This window comes from Anabrus simplex, chromosome 1, assembly GCF_040414725.1.
Source record: "Anabrus simplex isolate iqAnaSimp1 chromosome 1, ASM4041472v1, whole genome shotgun sequence".
Taxonomy (NCBI): Eukaryota; Metazoa; Arthropoda; class Insecta; order Orthoptera; family Tettigoniidae; genus Anabrus; species Anabrus simplex.
The window spans coordinates 446,259,249-446,268,261 of NC_090265.1; positions in this window are offsets into that span (position 1 = coordinate 446,259,249).

Here is a 9,013-nt window from a genome sequence, read left to right on the forward strand (position 1 = left end):
ACCCTCCGGGTGAGAGGCAGGCAAGTTAGACTGCGGCGCTGGCTTCAAACGTTAATTACCGGCATGCGGCTTAAAAGTCTTGAAACTTTACATTCAGTTTTACTGGGGAAACTTCGTCAGTTTCCTCTGAAAACTTCGTCAGAAAAACTTTAAGTACAGCAACTTCGATCTCTTCGAAAAATCTAATACCCGTAACGCTAAGCCAAACAACAATCGACCACGAGTAGTTTTTCATTCTCTGATCTAATAAAATGAAGCACATTAGATACAAAAGCGTCCAACGAACACGTTGGCAATTTTTAAAAAAATCTTCCATTGTGATTTGGTCACCGGTATACTGTATAGAGTATGGAAATCTTGTACCGCGTAAATTAGGCCTACGTCTACTTTTAAAGGTTATGTTGAACTCGAGAATATGGTTTCGAAAGTATCAATTGTCAAGTTCTCGAATGCATTTTTTTTAGTTCTGCCCGTCAATAATCACAATCAAAAAGAGAAAAATTATTATTAACACTTCCGAAACTACGATTATTTGCGACCTTGAGCTCGGCTGGAAAGCGCGCTTGCTGTACAAGTCGGTACGAATGCGAAATGATAAAAAGTTTTTAAATGTAACGTGTGCAAATAAAAAGACCGCGGCTTTTATAACATTTTAACACAAAAACGTGAAATTTCTAGTCTTATATTAGGATGTAAACAGTAATAGGGAATCCCAAAACCTCCCATGGCTTTATGTACCGGTATGCAACATTATCGTATAGGATTATATTAAAGTACTAAATTTGTGTTACTTAAGAAGGAGCAGTTTCGATTCCTGCCTGAAAGCCCAGTGACTATACAGTGCCCTGAGGGAATTGCCGAAAACCTCTTCAGCGGTACACTCGAAAAAAGTAAAAAAAATACACATCTAACTGTGGACATAATGTAGACATTTTGCAAGTACGAACTCCTTCAGTCTTCAAATAGAGGTGTCGAAATGCGCTCTGTCTCCTTCCAATTGTCGTGGGCACACACTGCTTTACGATTTCTGAGGATTCTCTTAAACCAGGGCCTCTCAAACGCCCAAACTCTCGCGCGTGCAGAGCGAGGTGCATAGGCTCTGTGCACTGTGCATCGGTACGCTTCGCCTCAACTCGGCTTGACTCGGATGGTGTAGTGTGCTAAGAGCGGCGAAGCGTTTGGTGGTAGACGACGTGTTTATCAGTGAAATAGATAAGCGCACGACAACAACATAATAATGGAGCAACCTGTTTCGAAGAAAGCAAAGACTTCCGAAAGTCCATTTCAATCGAACTGGGAACTTTCTTTTTTTTTTTTTGTGGGGCGATAATTACGTGCGTAAGAAAATCGTCTATTGAAAGACACTACAACAGACTACATTCGGAAAATGATTGTGAAATCATAGGAGACGTCAGAGAGAAAGAATTAAGGAAGTTGAAACATCTTGAAGAAGAGCATTCTATATCCACAAATGAGGTTTGTTCCAGTACTGTAGCATTTTCATTTTGGTTACGGGTTCTGCATTTTTTAAAAATTATATTTACATTCCTCTCAAACATGTATGTGTATTTCTAATTCACTTTTTAAATCTTTTTAGTAACACTGGTAACCTTGTCCCATACAACTGAGCGTCTCCGCTCACCACACATAAACATTTCGCAGTGGGGGTGAAACAGCAGTGAAGGTGAGGAACGCGGAGACAGGTGTAGGGAGAGAGGAGTGGGGGGTCTGCACTCTGGTCAACCAAGCGAAGTCGTCTTTTGCACCGTGCACAGTGCATGCACCACGCGCATGCACCCTGAGAGGCCCTGCTCTAAACAATACTACCCGAATGCGATCCTAAGATGATCCCTTATGCAAGTTCACCGCCGATCGCATTTCCAGTGCAGTACTTATTCAAGTGACAGGATGTCAACACTAAAATCCGTAAGTACCGTATGCCGTACCCGTCCTTTCGTAAGACAGTTTCTTGAAAAATGCGCGACGGTTGATCCGAGAAATCGTTTCTTCGAGGAACGGATAATGCGGGATTTGTACCTGATTCGATTAGGATGATCGCGGGACCACGTACTTTGATCAAATAATACGGGAAAACGTAGTTTCCGGGAATGTATAATCGAGGTTCTACTGTATTGTGTTGGGGAATAGCGAGCTTGATGAATTACGCCTATATTGGGTTCTCAGTTTTTCTAACCGCTTAAATACATGGCTTCCACAACAAAATATTGATACCGGTGTAGACAAAATTCCACAACCCAACGGATGACTGTTTACTATCTAATGACTTGTGTGATAGTTACTACCTCGTAAAATGTAAAAATGAACACCGAGTGCAGGAAAGTGTGAAATTCACTTAAACTTAATACTCATTCGAGTGCTCATTATCATTATTATTATAACAATTATTATTAAATGCTCTTGACGTAGGTAAGCCTTGTGTAGAAGTGTAATGCATCGTAACGCCGTTTAGGCCGCGCAGTGTTCTGTTTCTAACCTATCTTTCGTGTGAGGGGTTCTGAAATCTTGAGGCATGGCTAGCAGCTTGTAATTATAACGTGTAATTTTGTGAATCAGAATAAGACATCACATGGTTATATGAAAGTTGTTTGTTGGTTTCAAGATTTTGCGTGTGTAAAATGGGTTTGTATTCGGTTTTGATCCAGCCAATCCCAGGCTGCTATATTTATATCGGTTGAGCTGCCAACTGTATTGTCAACATCACTACGTGGTTAAGCTGCGGCGCTCGGCGTGTGTGGTATGGGTTTAATAGTGTTCAGTGTAGATGTAATTTTACTTACATCCGTGTGTTGGTTAGTATATAGTTCGTCTGTGTACTACCATACCCCAGTATAGTTCCTGAAAGACAAGGAGCAAGAATGTGACTCGGCAAAAATTGGGCACCAGGGTCTCGATCAGCCATAGCCATGCCAGTCATTAGCTGAGAGTAATTTCTTTTATTAATTATAATGTACATATTCTTGTTTTAGTGTTGAATATTGTTAGGAAGTGCATACACTATCTTTAAAGGTTTAGTGCATTTTTCACTTGTGATTTGCGTGGGATTTTCTTAGTACGGTATTGCATTTTGCGAGGGCTGTGTGCCACAGTTATATTGCATCAACTGTTATCGAAGCAGTAGATTGCTGGCAGCATAGGTAAGGCAATGCTTGCATGTTTTGCGTACTGTCAGTTAAGAAGAAAGCCCTGCAGAGTATGACTGTTTAAAGATTTTTACAATAACCTTATGTTACTTTTTTCAGCTAACAATGTCTTCTTCAAAGCCAAGGAAAACTTTGTTTAATGAAAGGTGGCTGGTTGATGATACATGGTTGAAACCCATGTCTCAGGACGGATTTTCAGCATATTGCATAATATGTAAAACATCACTTTTTCTTAGCAGCATGGGGAAGCAGGCATTAAAAAGTTACATGGGAGGAAAGAAGCATGCCACTACTGTAAAGTTCAGCTCAGTAGCTGCAGTCACTTAAGTGTGGCCAGTATCCAGTAATCTGGAGATAGTGGGTTCGAACCCCACTGTCGGCAGCCCTGAAGATGGTTTTCTATGGTTTCCCATTTTCACACCAGGCAAATGCTGGGGCTGTACCATAATTAAGGCCACGGCTGCTTCCTTCCCGTTCCTAGGCCTTTCCTATCCTATTGTCACTACAAGACCTATCTGTGTCAGTGCGATGTAAAGCAAATAGAAAAAAAAAAAAAAAAAATAAAACCTAGTAAGTTCTAGTCACCCCTTTCAAGTTGTTTTTAAACAAGAATATTTGAATAGTGAAGTAACAAAAGACCTAAACTCGGTAGATGATAACCTGGCTTTAAACACTAATTGTCCTCTGCCTGCCACAGTTACCGAAACGAAATCACATATGCCTCCAATGCTGCTTCCATTAAAGAAGGTTCACCAGAGATATCTACAGAATTATCTTTCAAGAGAGCAAGTAACGAAAGCTGAAATTATATGGTGAATGTATACTGTTGTGCAACCATTCTTTACGTGCCAGTGAAGCTAGTGTATGTTTGTTCCCAGTAATGTTTCCAGACTGAAATAGCTTTGAATGTTCAACTGCACAGAACGAAAGTTGCACATACAATCACTCGTGGTTTGGCTCCTTATTTTCATAAAAAAGTTCTCGAGATGTGTAGTTAGTGCACATTTCACAGTTTGTTTCGACAAGTCACTGAATAAAGTTTCTCAGATGGGCTGAATGGATCTTGTAGTTCGTTGTTTCAATCCAGATACTAAGGTATGCAGTTCTAATTTTGATTCCATGTTTCTTGGTCACTGCCTCTCCAGATTTGTTAAATGGTTTTTTTGCAAGCACTGCAAGGACTCAATCTAAAAACCTCTTACAAATTTCAATGGATGGTCCAAATGTTAAAATAAAAAGTTCCTTCAAGATATGTGTAATTTATTAAATGACGATCCAGATGCTCCTATTTTGATGAACATTGTATCTTGTGGCTTGCACAATGGTACTGTGCGCAATTCATGTAAAATTGTAGTAAAGGAAACCGAGTGGAATTTTACAGAGTTTCTTCGTGCTCTTCCACTTCTTGTTTTACTACGTTCCTGCAAGATGTGCTGATTACACACATTCAGGTTCAGACTTATTTCGTTTGAAATATTGTTCTGTAGGATGGGTTGAAAATTCAAGTGTCATTGAACGTGCTATAGATATTCTACCTAATGTTATATGTGGAAGGAAGAGAGAGAATAAAATCCCAAACTCTTAACAGCTTCAAAATAGTATCAACTTCACTTAAAAGATAAAACTTCTTAAGGGCAAGTAGTCATTTTTATCATCACTTTTTTGGAGATTTGGAACCATTCCTAAAACAGTTTGAGAGATCTTCTATTTACACCACTCCTGTATGAATCTCTCATTGCAACAACGAAAAATGTCATCGCAAGGTTTGTTAAGTTTGAGTCGCCGCAGTCTTCAGAATATGTCCTCAAAATTAATTTAGTAAAGAAAATCTGCCTGCATCTACCATGGGCAGTACTTCCTGGCATTCCTGGATTGAATGATACAGGTATGTTAGTGCTGTGTTATGCACAGATTGTCTAAGATGAATGATAGCTTTGTGCAAGAAGATAGCTGGAACAGTCACCGCTGCCATATAAATAGACTAAAGGACTTTTCTTGTTTCGATCCAAGTGAAGCCAAGCAACCTCTAAGCAGCAAACCGCTAAGGGTAGCTTTAAATGCCTTTGTTGAATAATGGATCTCTGGCAATGAAGCTGATAATATACAGAGGGAGTTTACTTCTGTTTCTGATAATTATACTTTCAAAGAAGTAGTGAAATCTTTGTCTTAAAAGACGAGAGCTTAGATCACTTGGCTCTGCACTGTTTTGCCAACAGTAAATTTGAAAACAGAAAAGTTGGCTTCATTTCTGAAAATGAAGTAATCTAATCTTGTTTCATGGGAATGCTTCACTCGAACGTGGTTTTTCTGTTAATAAAGAAATTGTAGACATGCTACTAGAATCCCTTGTAGCACAAAGAAGAATATATGATGCTATCTCAAACCTTGGTGGAATTGAAAAGGTCTCCATTAATAAGAAAATGCTCCATACTACGAGGAATGCTCATGCTTTGTATGTTCAAAATCTAAAGGAGAAATGTGAAGCATTGGAAGTAGAAGATTCTTTGCAAAAAAAAAAGAGAGAGAGGGAAATGCCACTTTGTTGCTGAATGAATTAGAAGAAAAGAAGCGGAGGGTGATGGCAGAAGCTTGTCGGTGGCTATAGGTGAAGAAATTTCTTTGGTGAAGCAGTAATGATCAATTTTTTAAAATCATAAAATGAATTTAATTAAACTATATTAAACTTACAAGTTTTGAAATTTAATATGCACATTAATTGTTCATTTTTTTCAAAATGTATTTTAATATTTTTGTCATAGCTGGAAACTTCCTTTATTATTTTTGTCATTGTGTCAGGGGACAAAATTTCTATGTCTGGAAAGTTGGCAAATGTCAGGGAATTTTAGAATCTGGATTTGGTGGACACGCTGTTAAGCCATAAAACGAATATTTGCCAAGTTTGAGAATTCTAACTAGCTTATTTAGAAATGTGCGTTTGCATAGAAATCCGGGCTCTAATTATAACATTAATGCTAATCAGATAAAATTAGATAACATGAATCGTCGAAAAGCTGGAGGTAACAAACGTTCTTTTGCAGTTAATGTGGTGGGCAAGCCCAGCCAGGTAATGCTCTGTTGCTTGTCTACAAACATAGATTATACTGGTCGTGCACAAAGTTATAGAAATTAAGAGATTGGATTACGTTCACCCCAGCGTGTAGCAGTCTCATTCGCTGGTGCAGGCGGGGGGCATTACTCACCACGTGTTACGAATGTAGCGCGCGATGGTTTAACTGCTGTAACTTTATATTTTCAGGGCATAAGCACACTCAGTTTTTATACAAAACTCTCCCTCTACACAAGTAATCCACAAATGTTTTACGTTTTCCCAACTGGTGCATAAAATTTGTTGTATCCACTTCTTTGCACGAAAAAAAATTCTTTGTAACGATCTTAAGTTAGTGCCTATGTGTATAATTGAGAGGCACGATAGTACCGTACCAGTGATGCGGTGGAGATTTTCAAGTTACAAATAACGCTGCCTTTAGAAGAACACTGGACTGTAAATTCTGGTAAAGTACGAATTTAGTAAAGATCTCAAACGTACCTGAGAAGAGAGGGTAACATACATATTTATTTGCGATCATTAGGGCCTGGAATTTCATGTGTTTGCATATCTCCCCTCCTGTTATGATTATAGTGCTGTTTAGTGTTGAATTTCATTTTTAGGTTCCGTATTGAATCGAGATTTACATTCAAAATAGTTAGGTATGGGGATCCACCTAGGTATTCAATACAAGAAGTAGTGATAATTATAAAGTCATCACATATTCATTTATTTGGGATCGGTTTTGGCAATAGGGTAATGCCATCGTCAGCCTAGCAAAGTAAGACGAAGACATTGGAAATAGAGTACCGTACATTACATTTCTTAAAATTAATACCAATAATTTTTAAAATGTACGTGCTTGAAGTGAATTAATTACCTTACATATATGCAAAAGGGTTTTTATCATTAAAATTGAATATAGAGAGGTGTACACCAGGGGCGATTTCTCCGAGCATGCTACGCTTGCTGCGCAAGCGCAATATTTTTCTAAAGCAGGCGAGTTGAAGAAAATACAATATGTACCGTATCTGTAATAGATCTGCGTTATACAAATCGCATGTTGCATATATCTTGGCCAGTCCTGCGAGGCTTGCTCGTGTCTTAGGAGCTTCAGCGGAGCTGTCGACATAGCGAGAAATGTATGCGCGCGCAGGTTTCTTCTCTCCAAGGCCGGTTGCAAGCTGTCACGGTTATAATGTGTAGTGGAAGCTCTGGTCTGAGAGCTACAGATCTAGTGTGCTGTGTCAGTGAGTAGTGTACTGTAAGTTCCTGACCATCTATTCTGAATGATTTGACGTGCTGCAATGGGTTCCGAACCGTGCATTATTGACAGCTTGTTATCAAATCCATTTTCTCGGAGGACTATCCAAGAGAAAACAGACATTATTAAGAATGGCAGGCGCTGCCAGATTTAAAGACATAGCACAGGGAGAAAAATAGAGAATATGTACGTTCGTTCCCCGTATCTCAATATAATAATTCGCACTGGTTGACAGGGTTCAAGAAACTGAATAGACTATTTTGCTGGCCGTGTTTACTATTTTCTGCTGATAACGGTGTATGGTGTAAAAGTGGCTTTGACAATTTGAACACAGGGCATGAGAAATCTGCAAACCATATGAAGTGTTGCTTTGGGCGTACAAGGATCGACCACTAGCTGGATGAACAGAAACGCAACAGTGACCAACTTCATAATGAAAAGGTAAAGAAAAATCGTGACATACTTAAACGAGTGATCGATGCAGTGTTTTTTTTAGCAAAACAGGAACTACCATTTCGCGGACATGACGAGTCTGCAACTTCCGTAAACAGAGGGAATTACATCGAACTTCTACAAATTATAAGTGAATATGATCCTCTTCTGGCAGCTCATCTGAAAGACTCCACCATTTTTAGAGGGACGTCGTCTGCAATCCAAAATGATTTAATAGCAGAAATAAGTTCAGTAATTGTGAGAAGAATAAAGGAGGAGCTTAAACAAGCAACTTTTGTGGTAAAAATGTTGGACGAAACGTCCGATATTATTAATAAGTCACAACTCTCTACTTTACTCTGTTATGTAGATGAAAGTGGTGAAATTCAAGAGAGGTTTCTTGGTTTTGCTGACGTTAGTAAAGATCGCACTACTGGAGCCCTCTTAAATCATGTTCGTGCTATTTTAAGAGTTCAGTTGTGAGGAAAAGATTGTGGCTCAAACATATGACGGTGCTGCTGTCTTAGCCGGTCATGTGAATGGGCTTAATAAACTACTTCAATACCAGTATCCATATGCGACATTTGTGCATTGTTATAGCCACCTATTGAATTTTCACACTACAGCAGTCTGCTTCAAAAATCAAAGAATGTACAATTTTCTTCCAAACAATGTCAGGACTTGCTGCTTTTTCTTTCAAAGTCTACAAAGAGAACAGCTGCTCTTCGAGATTTTGTTCAGAAGAAGTTGCCAACAGTAGCACCAACGACATGGAATTTTGCTTCACGTCTTATTAATACTGTGAAGGAATATTATGATACGCTGGTGAAATTCTTTCAACATGTACAGGATACTTCAGACGACTGGGATGAAGACACTACATTGAAAGCACAAGGATTTTTGTTCTTCTTACTTAAGTTCAACACTAGATTTCTGCTGGCAGTGTTCTCCAAGATTTTTTCATTCTCCGATACTGTATTCAGTATTTTACAAACAAAAAGTCTGAATATTCAGTACTGTGGCAAGAAGGTTGAGGAGCTCTTTTTAAATATCCAGTCTATGAGAGATGAAGATTTTGATAGTTTGTATGGACATGTTGATACTGAAATT